This window comes from Ceratotherium simum, chromosome 9, assembly GCF_057802395.1.
Source record: "Ceratotherium simum simum isolate JZ-2026a chromosome 9, ASM5780239v1, whole genome shotgun sequence".
Taxonomy (NCBI): Eukaryota; Metazoa; Chordata; class Mammalia; order Perissodactyla; family Rhinocerotidae; genus Ceratotherium; species Ceratotherium simum.
In genome coordinates this window covers 37,724,174-37,733,858 of record NC_141908.1, presented here as the reverse complement: position 1 = coordinate 37,733,858, position 9,685 = coordinate 37,724,174, and the positions used below count along the sequence as shown (strand labels likewise).

Below are 9,685 nucleotides of genomic sequence, written 5' to 3'. Positions count from 1 at the left end.
GTATTATGCTAAGCGAAATAAATCAGACGGAGAAAGTCAAATACTGTATGATCTCACTCATAAATAGAAGATAAAAACAACAACAACAAACAAACACACAGATACAGAGACTAGATTGGCGTTTACCAGAGGGGAAGGGAGAGAGGCGTAATGGGGCACACGTGTAAAGTGATGGATGGTAATTAGTCTCTGGGAGGTGAACATGATGTAGTCTACACAGAAATCGAAATATAATGGTATACAGCTGAAATTTATATAATGTTATAAACCAATGTTATCTCAATAATCAAATAAACAAACAACAACAATAACAAAACCCACATCTCTTCTTCAGTTCTCTCATTTTAAAGAACTGAGGTTTGGAAAGGTAAAATGATTTGACCCCGTTCTGCCACAGGTTACTTAGGATTATAGTCCAGATTTCCTGATTCCCTAATCTCTTCATATCTTTTATGTCTTGATAATTCTGTAATGTATTTGTCTTCAAATTTTGTTCCACATCCACACACTAAAGAGTCCTTAAAAATAAAGCTTAATGTAGAATTCCTTACATTGCCACAATAGTCTTTATGAGCTTTCTCTAACTCCACTCTACAATTCTTGATATATAATGTCCTGAGCTATACACAGTATTTCTGGTGCAAGTACACATAGATTTATTCTGTTGTAGGCAGAACAGGGCAGTGGCTAAGCATCCAAGACGTTAAAAGTGATACTGCACGCTTTCCAATCTTGCCTCTAAGAGTCTCAGTTTCCTTATTTGTTGAGTTAGGGAAATCATAATACCTCCCTCACTGGGTTGAAGTCCTTGTGTAACGTACTTACATAGCCCAGCACATAGTAACTGCTATGTGTTTACTGTTATTTTCTCATATTTTTCTCCAAAATCCTCCTTGGCCATCCAAGATCCTGCAAATTGTTGGGAATTTCCCTCTCAGAGATAAAGGGCCAATGATGCCTAAATCCAGAGCCTTCTATCTTATATTTAGATTCATTTCCATAAATGCATTTCCTTCACTTTACTTTCTCCCCATCATGTATCCTTGTTGTATGGTTTGCAGTTTTACTTTCTATGGAAACTAAGGGAAAGAGATCAAACTCATACTGAGTTGAAAGGGGTCCCAGGATCAAGTCATTCACTATGAAGGAAGGGGCAGTTTAGAGAATTTAGGTCACTTGGCTAGAATCACCAAGGTTTCAAAGTTCCCTATACAGATTACGTAGTTCCAATTTACTTCTTTAATTTGGATCAGGGTCCCAGTTCCCCTTCGCTACCCCCTCTTCCCTACTCCCAATCCCTGACAAATATCATCATGTATTTGTCTGAATAGCTAAGATAATAAAGGAAAAAAGGAGGAGGTTGTTATAAATTATCTAAATATCTGAAGATACAGCTAGGTACAGACAACAAAATTTTCATTTGCCTCCGTCACCAAAGACAGCTTCAGAAGAATCGCCTCTTAAAGTTCAACTGAAGTTAATATAATGAGATTTTTTGGTAAATGTTAATGTTTTCCCAATATTTTATGATAATTATTTAGTTAAAAATTCCACTAATTTCTCCAATATTGAATGCATAAATATATAATTACTAGCAGAAAAGAATTACCATGCACATAGAAATATATGTTCTGGAAAGGTGTGGAAGGAAGCAAACACAGTAAGCATTGGTGGTTCAGTGGTAGAATTCTCGCCTGCCACGCGGGAGGCCCGGGTTCGATTCCCGGCCAATGCAGAGCTTCAGGTTTTTCTCTCCTTTTTAAAAACCTGCATGTCTCAGGTCCCCCAAAACAAGTTTAATAACAACATCCAGTCGTCGGCCTTCCCCAAATGAAGAAGGATGAATCAAGGCTAGTTTCCCGTTTCACTTTTAAGCAATGGAAAAGGCTGTTTCCCTGCGCTTCGCTGTTATCTTCGGCCTCTCTTTTAGATTACTTTTGGGCGCCCTAGAGTATGTGAGCAAAACGTATACACAAGTAATGGGATATACAGTTTCTAGGATGTGAGCGGAAAACGAAAAAGTGTAAGCGGCTGGTTGGAGATGCCGGGGATTGAACCCGGGACCTCACACATGCGAAGCGCGCGCTCTACCACTGAGCTACATCCCCCAGCCGAGGATCCTGTTTCTGGTGTAGGTATTCATTCAGTTTAGTTAGCGATAGTCAAATTACTATAGGAGAATCTGAAGAGTTTATTTTGGTTAGTGTTTCTGTAGCGTGTTTCTGCCCTTCCCACCCCCGTCTTAAGCTGCTTCCATTGTGCACTGCGACACCCTGCAGCCAGCAGTCTCGGACGCAGTGAGGAGCGGCTCCCGAGCACTCCTGCCGGGCGCCTGGAGCTCGGCGAGGGAGGGATCGGGAGCCCACCCCGCCCCCAGGCGCTAGGAATGCCCGGCGGAGCCGGACTCATCCGCGTGTTTACTGCGCAGGCGCCGGAGGGCCGGGAGGGCGCAGTGCCTCCAGCGCGCCACTTTGTCTGGGGATCGAACCCCGACTCCGACCCTGACCGAGGCCCAGCACGGGGAACGCGCCGCCAGCGTCACCCACGGAGACCTGCTCCTGAAGCAGAGCTCCTTCTGTGCGCGCCCGAAAACCTTCTGGATGTAACTGTACAACACCCCCCACCCCCGAAATAAACCCACATCTCAAGAAAATGACGTGTTCACGCCAAATCCCCATAAACTGGGTTGTGTAGGGGTTACAGCCACCTCTTGGAGACGAAAACGATTTTGCAACATGCTCTTCTTTTGGGGGGCCCAAAGTGAAAGAAAGAAGATGACACCATTACCCTCTTTGTAGCTAAATCGTATAAATTATGATAAAGTCGGGGCAACAGACTTGCTCAAGATGGATTTTTCTCTCTGTTTGATATTTACACCTAGAACCCATCTGATTGATTGATGTTTTGATAGTAATGTAAGTCACTGAACACCTCCTTTAATGTCCTCTGAACCCTCCTTAACCACTAATCGCACTCCCAGCCCCAAATGAAGAAATGTACCCCGAGTCCTGTTTCCTGGGAAATCGCCTCTCTCCAGGTGTTGGAGTGCTAGGTAAAACGGTGAATTAACTTGCATTATAGGAAATGTGTGTTTGACCCTTCCCGGTGCAGTTTAAACTGATAACCCAGGCAAGGGAAGACGGGGTGGTAGAAGCCTCAGACACCCTGAAGGGAGGGAGCAGGGGAGAGATTTGGTGCCAGGGGAGCTGAGTTACCGTCACTTCCAGCCGACCTGTAAGGCTGACCCCAACAGGTACCGTCGACGGTGAGGACCTAGAATTTCCACTGCCTTCTGTTGCAGCAGAGCACCCCTCGTAAATGAAATAGTCACTGGGCCAAAAAACAGAGCAGAGCGCAGAAGTTTCAAAATAACTCTGGGTAAACCACAGCTTCATAATCAACTGCTGGATTAAAAATATAAATAAATTACTGTGTTTGCTTACGGCAGTTTAAACAAATAATGGCTCATAATCAGATGTTTTTAACTAGAACAAGCCACATACTGATTTAATACAACTACAATACAGAATGTCCAAAAAAACGCAGCCACGTCAGTGGACAGTCATTGAGGGGCTCTGCTCCAAGCCAGAACATTTCCAAACCAACCCCTGTATTCCATCCAGAGGCGCTAGAACGTGAACATCTCCGCTTGACTCTGAATTGGGAAACAGGGACATAGCCATTCCTCCAGTCCAAGGTTTTCACCAATGCAAATTACATCTGTAGTATTTAGTTAATGAGAAGGAAGCACATTTGTCTCTGGTGACCTCACTTTGACCTCCTCTTTAGGATCCCTTCTCATGTTATGGTTTATTTCTCCTTCACCTGAGGCACTCCCTTTCTGGGGCTTCTTTCTCAAACAATTAAATTTCAGAGCTAAGCCCAGAGAAGGCTCCTTTTAAGTGCTCACTCCTCCTGTCCACCAGTCCAAGGCCTCACTTCATGAATTTGATAAAGAAAATGAAGCCAAGCTCTAAAGCCAACAGAGGATGAGAAGCTGATTTATTGGCCTGGCTTAACCCAAAATAAAAGCTCTAATGCAGTGGGCTTTTTCAGCCACTCTGGTTGAGTGGAAAGGAGAACCAGGAGGCACAATTTTAGATTAGGGGGTCTTTTCAGGAAAACTTCTTGGGTCGCATCTATTCTGTATGCAAATGAACTGCCCCAGCTCTGCTTGCAGATAAAGAGAGGTTGACCAAATGCCCAAAATTATGGAGGATAAAAAAATTCAGTTCTATCTTCCACATTTCCCACATCTCTTGTGGTTGGGGACAAATTTCCCCCATTCTCAGTCTCTCTCTTTCTCTGTCACACACATCAAACACACCCACACAACATTCATAAGGATGGACCGTAGGCCCCCACTTTTAGGCAGGTGATGTTTATCTCTGGCACCGTTTCCACCTTCTTGCTTCAGCTCTCAGCACTCTGTCCGGTAAGTACAGAGCATTTTTCCCTCAAAGCTGGCAATGAGCTAAGATGTTTATTCCCAGTTGAAGCAGAAGTTCTTACTCCTGACTGCACGTTAGAATTACTGGCAGAGTCTCTGAAAAATACTGATGCTTGCTTGAGCCCAACCCCAAACCAATTCAATCAGAATCTGTAGGAGTGGGTCCAAGTATCAGCTTTTTACCCTCTCAGGTAATTCCAGTGCGCAGCTAACCCTGAGGGCCACTACTGGAGGGCTATTTGCAAGTCAATAAGAGATGTCTAGTAAACTTATTGTGTTAATCATTTTGCAATATATACATGTATCAAATTGTTATATTGAACACCCTAAATTAATACAATGTTATACGTCAATTGTATCTCAATAAAACTGGGGAAAAACCCCGACAAAAGATGTCTATTACTAGCCCAGTGTTTCTCAAACTTGGCTGCATATTGGAAGTACCTGAGAAGCTTTAAAAAAAAATTCTGGGGGCTGGCCTGATGGCCTAGTGGTTAAGTTTATGTGCTCCGCTTCGGTGGCCTGGGGTTTGCAGGTTTGAATCCTGGGCGTGGAGAGACACACTGCCCATCAAGCCACGTTGTGGTGGCATCTCACATACAAAATAGAGGAAGGAAGATTGGCAATAGATGTTAGCTCAGGGCCAATCTTTCTCACCAAAAAAAAAAAGCAATTCTGATGCTTGAATCCCATCCCCACATATACTGATTTAATCAGTTTGAGGATGGCCTGGGCATGGGACTTTTAAAAGGCTACATGGGTGACTCTAATATGCAGCCAAGGTAGAGAACCATAGTATTCTAGTGCATACTTTCTCAAGTTCTCCACCCAGTTGTATGAGCAACCGAACCTGCCATAATTCTGAGTGGAAGACTCATTGCCGAGAACCCCCACACTCAGGAATTGGCATTGCCGGACGATGAAACAAGGCGACTCATTCCAACTTCTCTTCCCTATTTTCCTTCACATAAAATAAAACTGGTGGAGGCAGGTGTTCAAGTGCTAAAAACAAGCATTTCTTAACCTCCTATATTCTGTCTCGTCTACCCCAGCCCCATGTTATGTGAATGGGTGACTCAAGTGAGGTGGCCCTGTTGATTTGCTGGCCATTAGGAAGGCTCAAGGAGAGACTAGGAAAGGCGTGGGAGGAGAGTGGTCTGCACTTGGCACCTGGGAATGCCCAATGATGTTGCTTCCTGCATGAAAAAAGACTGGATTGCTTTACTCAACACCTAAAGGAACAGGCAGCTCTTTGAAATACAATATTTTGCTCCTCAGGGTCATAACTATTAGTAATTCTTCATCACCACAGTTAATTATGATTAATAACAACCTGAGGGCCAAAAAAGCTACTGGTTACTTTTAATTCAAAGAAAGTTAATAAACATTACTCTTTTTTTTTTTTTTTTGTGAGGAAGATCAGCCCTGAGCTAGCATCCATGCTAATCCTCCTCTTTTTTGCTGAGGAAGACTGGCTCTCAGCTAACATCTATTGCCAATCCTCCTCCTTCCCCACCCCCCCAAAACCCCAGTGGATGGTTGTATGTCATAGTTGCACATCCTTCTAGTTGCTGTATGTGGGACGCAGCCTCAGCATGGCCGGAGAAGCGGTGCGTCAATGCGCGCCCGGGGTCCGAACCCAGGCCGCCAGTAGCGGAGCACACGCCCTTAACCACTAAGCCACCAGGCCAGCCCCAACATTATTCTTTTCAGTAAGAACCCCAAAGTGAAAAATTATAGTGATCATAATTTGCATTTAGAATTAGAAGTATTTATTGAACAGTAAGTTAGATCCTACTTGGAAAGATGTAAATTCTATAATTTAGATTCTGGTTACAAATAGATGGAAACAGAAGGAGGTACATATTTAAGATGACATTTAAGAGAGAAGAGATGTTACAGAAAGCCTATACTTCTGGAAACTAGCAATGGTCAGTCAGTTTAAGCAAGGGATTTTTAAGATTGGAAGGAGAAAAAAATATCTGTCTATATGGGATATGAAACATTTTTCCAAATTTAGATGATCTACTCAAGGATGGGAGCTTCTGTAGTCTTACAGTACTGCTCATTCACAAAAGCTGGAAATAGGATACATATTTTCTTATGGTGGTCTCTGACTGAGGTCTTATTTTGCCAACTAACTAGCCCCTTGAAATTAGGTATTGTATTTTATTCTTTATAAATTCTCCATATCACCAAGCACTTAATGAGTTCTCAATAGGCTTATAATACATTTTGGCTTACAATTTTAAGTGAGAAGTTGGTTAAAAAAAAAAAAAGAAAGGGTGTGTAAGGGTAAACAGGCATAAAGGATTCTATTGGGGTGATGAAGATGTACTAAAAGATATTCTAAAACTGGATTATGGCAATGGTTGCACAGCTCAGTCAAATTACCCAAAATTACTTAATTGTATGGGTAAAATGGGTGAATTTTATGACGTAAATCATACCTCAACAAAGTTTTAAAAAATGAGGGTATGGGGACGGCCTGGTGGCATAGCAGTTAAGTTCGCACATTCCGCTTTGGCAGTACAGGGTACGCAGGTTCAGACCCTGGGCACAGACCTACTCACTGCTCATCAAGCCATGCTGAGGTGGCGTCCCACATAGAGAAACTAACAGGACCTACAACTAGGATATACAACTATGTACTGGGGCTTTGGGGAGAAAAAAAGAAAAAAAGAGGAAGATTGGCAGCAGATGTTAGCTCAGGGCCAATCTCCCTCCAAAATAAGAAAAGAAAGAAAGAAAGAAAAAAATGGTGCATCCTATTTAAAAAAAAAAGTGATAGTATGTAAGGGAATTAAATGTGTTAACAATGGAATGGGATTAACATGACAGTGACAAGTTACACATACAGGAGGATAAAAGACAAAGATTTCCTGTGAATGTAGAAGGAAAGAAGGAGCTAGTTGTTACATAGATAGGGAAACTACTGTTTCTTGTTTTTGGTGAGGAAGATTGGCCCTGAGCTAGCATCTATGCCTATCTTCCTCTACTTTGTATGTGGGACGCTGCCATAGCATGGCTTGATGAGCAGTGCATAGGTCCGCGCCTGGGATCCAAACCCACGAACACTGGGCCACGGAAGCGGAGCACTCACACTTAACCACTATGCCACCAGGCAGGCTCCAAGACTACTGTTTCTAATAACTGTTACAAGGACAGGGAGTACAAACTATGTGTTGAGTGCTAAACTAAGCACAGGGGACACAAAGGTAAAGTGCAATATTACCTAATGAATTCTACAGTGGAGTTTTGCATTGAGTATTAAAGGAAGAAACAAACAAGAACATTTTAACTTGCCCAAGTTCGCATAGGCAGAAATGGTGAAAGCAGAAGTCAAACCAAGTTTATCTCACCCTTAAATCTGTACCCTTAGGCTGTATGATTAGTGTAAGTCTAAAGAAATGGTTTCTAAGCCTGTGTCAGACTGCTGCTTTTCCCCAACAATATCTGTTCTCCCTTCTATGATAATAGTTCCTCTGACTTTTAGTTGGATGTATGGCCACCAGAAACAATGACATTTCCTGCCCTCCCAAGCAGTAGTGTGGAGGAAGAGGCATATCTTCTTCCTTTAAGGACACATGCCAGAAATTGGAAACATCATTTCCCCTCACATCGCATCAGCAAGAACTTACTCTCATGGCTAAATTTAGCTACCAAGTAAGTGCTGGAGAAAAGTGGATGTTGAAACAGATAGAAGCCTACCCATGGGTAGATGGGAGAAGCTTGGGTCCCAACCAGCTGTGGAGCTACCATGTCAGCCCTGAGCTGTCTGCATCTGGACCTTTATGGGAGAGAAATAAATTTGCTTCATGTTTAAGCCACTTTACTTAGACTCTCTCACAATAGAACCTAAATTCTAATTAATAAAAAGAATTATTCACATGGGCAACATGTGACCTAACTAGACATACTTGGATGAGAAGCAATATTGTCAATTTTATAACACTAGGCTAGGGATCTCTCAACACTGCCAATGAGGTTGGGCTCAAATAATCTGAATGGCAGCTAGCGATTTTTCTTTTTCACTAATTCTAGGTAAAGAAAGGATATAGAACTTTCATGCTTATTTATCACCAAAATGGAAAGGGAGGTAAAGACAATTGTCCCCTAAGGAAATACTCTTTCTTAATTGTTCCTCTGTAGTTTAACTATCCTTAACTGATTAGAGGCAAATTAAGATGAAAAAAACAGCCATAGCTTTTCCCTTGGATTCAGAGGTTTAGCTCCCAAAGATTGAATTTCACGCTGCTCCCCTCTAATTCCCAGCTTTTGTTATTATGTTATAAACTCCTTAAAAAGTGAGAAATAGGATATAAATGTTCACTGGTATTCAAAATGCTCATATTTCTTGTCCCTCTTGACTAACAAGGAAGATGCCAACTGTGACATTGCCCTTATCCTGACTCAGGACACTAAGAGTTTTCCACTGATGTACAAAAAGGCAGAAAGGATAATAAAAATGCCTCCAGACTTAATAGCATTTAGATAAATGTTGTATGGAATCCAAGAAAAAATTCTATAGCCCTGCAAATATGTGTATATATTTGTATGTATATATAATGATAACATATAATACATATATGCTTGAAGAACTGTACATATTTCTTAATGTAAAATATTTCTAATAGTAATTCACAAAATATTGATTGACATAGGGATATATTGGAAATAGCGATTACGAGAGAAGAAGGGGTCTAAAATGATTCCCAGTATTTTGGCTTGAACAATTACATGCATGGTAGTGCCATTCAGTGAAACAGAAAACATTGGAGGGAGAGTGAGCTTTATAGGTGGTTATTAATTCTATTTTTATTTTGTTCAATTTGGAGTACATTCATCTCTCCAAAGGGAGATCATAAGTATATACTTAGACGATGGATTTGGAGACAAGAAGAGAGGTTTTGCATTGAAATATGTGTTTGAGAAACATTGGTATAGAGAAAATAAAGTCATGGACTAGATGGGATTATTTAGGGAGGCAGCAGAGAACGAGACAAAAAGGGACTTCCCAAAGCTCTAGCTTTGAGAAACGCTAACATTTAAAGGCTGAGAAACAGCCAGGAACAGCCAGGGAGACAGCAGGAAAACCAGAAGATTAAGATTTCAGGGATCCCAATGGGAAAAGAATGTTTCAAAGAGGAGGTAAGTTTTAAAGTGCTGGCACCTGAGAAATCAGATAAGCTATCCAAGATTTAAAATGTCCATTAGATTTAGTGACATGGAGGT

The 9,685-nt window shown here is 41.7% G+C and overlaps 2 non-coding genes across 2 annotated transcripts; one reads left to right on the top strand and one right to left on the bottom strand.

Annotated features, from left to right (window-relative positions):
• Positions 1 to 1,664: 1,664 nt before the first annotated feature.
• Positions 1,665 to 1,735, top strand: TRNAG-GCC (transfer RNA glycine (anticodon GCC)). Its single transcript has one exon. It is a non-coding gene; the product is annotated as a tRNA-Gly (tRNA).
• A 301-nt stretch (positions 1,736 to 2,036) lies between these two features.
• TRNAA-CGC (transfer RNA alanine (anticodon CGC)) lies at positions 2,037 to 2,108 on the bottom strand. The gene has a single exon. It is a non-coding gene; the product is annotated as a tRNA-Ala (tRNA).
• Between the last annotated feature and the right edge of the window lie 7,577 nt (positions 2,109 to 9,685).